Consider the following 4912-nt stretch of genomic DNA (forward strand, 5'->3'; position numbering starts at 1 on the left):
TAAAAGTTTATCATTCTGTATGCCACCTGAATCTGCTGCATTTCAAAGGTCTACAGAAAGTTTGTTATAGGGTGGGCAACATGCTGCATTTGACATGGATGATATCCTACTTACTGGCATCATACCAATGAAGCATTTGCAGAATTTACAGTACACTTTGTGAAGACTAATATATGCTAGTTCGAGTCTTAAGAGAGAGGAACAGAGGGATGCACATGGTTTAAGGCTAATAAAGATTCATACAAACTGTGGTAAACTAAATACAAATTTAAGTTTATCATTATTATGACAATTTCTTACCAAATTTGACAGACTTGTTAAACCCTTTACATTAATTTGTTATACAAAGATGTGCTTTAGGCATGGTGACAGAAGATGGAAAATAGTATTGTATTGAAACAGACATGCTTGTTCCTTGCTCCCTTGATTGAAAGATGATAATTATTCCTTGTTCTCTTGATTGAAAGGTAGTAATGTAGGGTGATGCTTCACCTTCTGTAGAAACTGTGTTTGTATAAAAAAACATGTTGAATTAAGAAACTATTTAATTTTATGTGCAGTATGCCAATGCCTGCTGAGAAAAACATTGGAAATGTAAATATAAGGATAAGCCACAATTTCTGAAATCCAGAAATGTAATCATTCTTGTATGGTCATTCCTTTGCAATGTACACCAATTATGAACCAATAATAAGCCTGTTTAATGAAAGGAAATGTATTCAACCATTGTGTTCATTGGTAGTACAACAATGAGAACTGCTACTGGGAGCACATAAATATAAGATTTTTACAAATTATGTTAAGGCTGGAAGCATGTAACTATAAGGTTTATACAGATCATGCTAATGCTCCTGCATGGAAACAGTATCTTCCAAGCAGCATATCAGCAAATAATGTGCATTTACACCTATGGGAATGTCACAAAAAGACATCCCCAGGGATTCAGTAAAAATCTGTGTAGGCTGAGTTCACATGTTAGAGCAATGAGTAGCAGCTCAAATCGCACACTGATGCTGCTCATCACACTCACACCAATGTATGGGAAAACCTGCTTCGCTAGATTCCATGGACAGCCACAACGACTACCAGGGTTGAAAATACTGCAATGACAGCAGTGACAACGCGGTAAAGAAAAGTATACTGAGTACAATGTACACTAAAATAATTATGTGCAGAATGAAATAATGGCGGGGGAGGGTAAATGGCAGGGGCAACTACAAAATAGGGTACACTGGGCAGGGAAAGTGTGCTGACGAAAATGCCCATAGATATGAATGACTGGACTGAATAAAGAGGAAGAGGGCATGGTAAATGGAAATGTCCCCACGGTAGGATATATTCATGTGTGTACACTTCCAAGACAGGTCAGTAGCATAACATCATGCACATGTGTAGATAGCACAGTACGTACTGCTGTTTATACCTCCTGAGCAAGTATACATGATTAAATATATTAAGCCTCACATTTGTGCATAGCTGCATATTGTGCAACGGGGGTTAGTGCTGCCCTGTATAGATGCAAATGCTTGGAAACTTAAATTTTCCCTAGACATCTGTCAGTAGGACCCTCCTGAGTCTCTTGTTTCTCTGCAGTCAACTCAACTGCACACTCAGCTACAGCTCTTTACCTTAAAACATCAGCAGAATAAGGCCTTCTGTTATTCCTACATCATAAAGTGATCTAACTTACCCACTCCCCAACAGTACTATGGTATAATCCTGCCATTATGGATGGCCACTTTCCTACCATTTCTCCTGCCAGCCTGATTCACTTGGGCATCCTGAGGGAATGTAGTAATTGCCTCATGTATAATGACAACCACTTAGTCCTGAAACAAACAAATACTGTATGTGAGATATGCAATTACATTATTAATTCAGAAACAATCCTCTCACGTAACAAAAAGCAAATCATCAAACAGGTTGTCAGCTCATGCAGTTCACCTCTCACACAAGTTTATGACACAGCACATAAACCCACATACATGGAAGTACCCACTAGAAGCCTTCCAAATTATCAGACACCTCCCAAGCACACATTATCTACACATACCTCAACATGTATAGAAACCACTGCACGTAACACACACATAAGTGTCTCACTAAATAAACCCCTAAGGCAAAACAGCTGAAAACATAATGCCTTGATATTAGGAGACTCCATGGTGAGGCACACAGATGTCCCCCTCACTAGGTAGGACAAGCAGAAGGTCACAATCAGCTGCCTATCAGGTGCTAGGATCCATCAGATCATGCATGCACTTAGGTCACTCTACAACAAGTACCATTATAACTCTGTCATAGTCCATGTTGGGGTGAAATACTTGAGATGTACCTCCTTGAACTATATGAAGACCAAAATGACTGACCTCTCAGATTATGTGTCCCAGGCAGGTATGACCCTAGCCCTAAGGAGCATTCTACCTTCACCCAGGATGATGCCACGATATAAACAAAAAAATGATTGACTTCAACAATTGGCTTAGCTTCTGGTTCCAGTCCAGGTGGCTCCAGTAATTGTCAGCCTGGGAAGACATGGTCGACAGGCCATACTGCTTTCTCAGAGATGGTCTGCACCTGTCTCCCCTAGACTTTCGAATACTGGCTAAGGTGCTTCCCTCCCCCATGGTGCCTTTTTAGGCAATGTCAAAATGACAAAATTTCCAACATAGCAAAATTCACTCAAGACAAACTCAGGGTTCTGCTGCTTAATGGTAGGTGTCTAAACAAGAAACTGCACTTCCTGAAAGCACTCCTCATCTTGGAAGATGCTGATGTCTGTGCAGTCACTGGAAATAGTTCAAGACCATGGACAGCACCCCATCTGTGAAGGCTACTATGTCTTCCACACATTTAAACCTCAGAATGAGCATGAAGGAGCCAAAGGTGGAAGTTTATCCATCTTCATTAAAGCCAAGTACACATTGAGATTGGTCAAACAGTATGACTTTCTCGAACTACTCCATGCCCAATTAACTATAGGCAAAGCACCCTGCCACATCATTGCTAACTATAGGTCTCCCTCCATGAACCAAGAAAAGCACAATGCCTATCAAGACTTACTGGAGTCACTCGCCATACAGCCCAACACCTTAGTCATGGGAGATTTCAATTTTCCCTCCATCAGCTAGGTAGCATACACAAGCTCAAACATGCTAGCACAGAGGTTCCTGGACTTTGTCAATGCAAATATTCAGAAACAGACTGTCTGCACCCCCACAAGTGGCTCGAGTCTATATTAAGAGATCAAAATCCCATTTCTGAGAACACCACAAGACCGACACCTATAGCACAAACTACGGTAAAGGCGAATGTTCAAAACCGCGAAACACAAAATGTCGAAGTGTCATGATTGGTCCGTCTGCAGTATAGCTCCATAAGGAAAGTGTGCGATAGTTACGGACCTTATGGTTAGGGTGCGGGTTAAGGTAAGTGCATAGATAGGTAATGTATGTAAGGTTTAGTGTAGGGTTAGAAGTAGGGTTTTGTTAACTGTATGTGTGTGGATTATTTGTTTTGTTTGAGTATATGTCTGTAGGGTAAGTGTGCGATAGTTACAGACCTTAGGGTTAGGGTGCATGTTAAGGTAAGTGCATAGACAGTAATGTATGTAAGGTTTAGTGTAAGGTTAGAAGTAGGGTTTGGTTAGTGTATGTATGTGTTTTATTTATTATGTTTGGGTATGTAGTATGTAGCACGTGGTGGTGCTGACTGACTATGACGGTTCGAGATTTGAAAATTCGCTGTTAAGGGGGTTCAGCATATTTGCAGTTCGCGCTATGTGTGTCAGTGTTGTGATGTTCGATTATACAGGTTTTTGATGTCATAATATAGACCCAAGGGGCTCTAATGTCCTTGACATAATAAACACCAACATAGATGGTCACTGCGTGCCCCTTGTGTGATGCCCTCCATGGCAAGATCGGACCATAAATCAGTCTTGTTCAAAGTAACAACTGGATTCCAAACTCCCAAAGGAGCAAAAAAACTAAGGAACTTCTCCAAAGCAAACTACAGCCTACTAAGTGATGGTATAAAAAGTTTTATACCCCCTGTACTCACAGGCAATAATGTCTCCTATGCAGAGATGTAAACAAATGCCTTGTATATTCATCTTACCAGCTGTATAGGCTTGGCTGTGCCTTACTGGATTAAAGCTATGCTGTCACAAAAAAACAAGCAACCTTGGTGGACATCTAGTATAAACAGAATGTATAACAAAAGAAAGAAACTGATGTCCAAGAAAATGAAGCAGAATTCTGTCCACAGATTGAACAAGCAAATCAGAAGTATTGTAAAGTTCTCTAAAGCTAATTATGAAGCTAAAATAGCATCCCTAGCCAAGGACAATCATAAGGCATTCTTTATCTACATCTGAAATCTATAACGGAGTGCTCAGCTATGTTCTGAATTGGTAGTAGATGGTACCACTGACACTATACTGGAGTAAACTGCCAACATGCTAGCTGACAGATTTGGTGCAAATTGTAACCCCTATCCCCACCAGCCATACCCCAAAGCATACCTGACACCAGTTCTCTACCTAGTATCTGAAGAGACGAAGTCATAGCTGCACTCTCCAAGGCTAAAAGCACAGCCTCAATGGGACCAGATAACATCCCAGGTTGCTTACTAAGCAATCTAAAACTGGACTTAGCTGATGCACTTGCCATTTTCTTAAACCATAGCCTGAGACCTGGCTTTGTGCAAGCAGAATGGAAAGCAGCAACAGTAATCCCCTTGCATAAAGGGGGACCATCAGCCGATCTTGGGGAACTATAGACTCATAAGTCTAACCAGACTCACCTGCAAGGCCATGGAAAGGATTATCAAGGACCTTACCCATGGGTACATAGGTGACCTTTAAACTCTAGACCCAACCCATTTTCACTTTGTTAAGGGTAGATTGTGC

Source organism: Protopterus annectens, chromosome 4.part0, assembly GCF_019279795.1.
Source record: "Protopterus annectens isolate FY-2018-M chromosome 4.part0, PAN1.0, whole genome shotgun sequence".
Classification (NCBI taxonomy): domain Eukaryota; kingdom Metazoa; phylum Chordata; order Ceratodontiformes; family Protopteridae; genus Protopterus; species Protopterus annectens.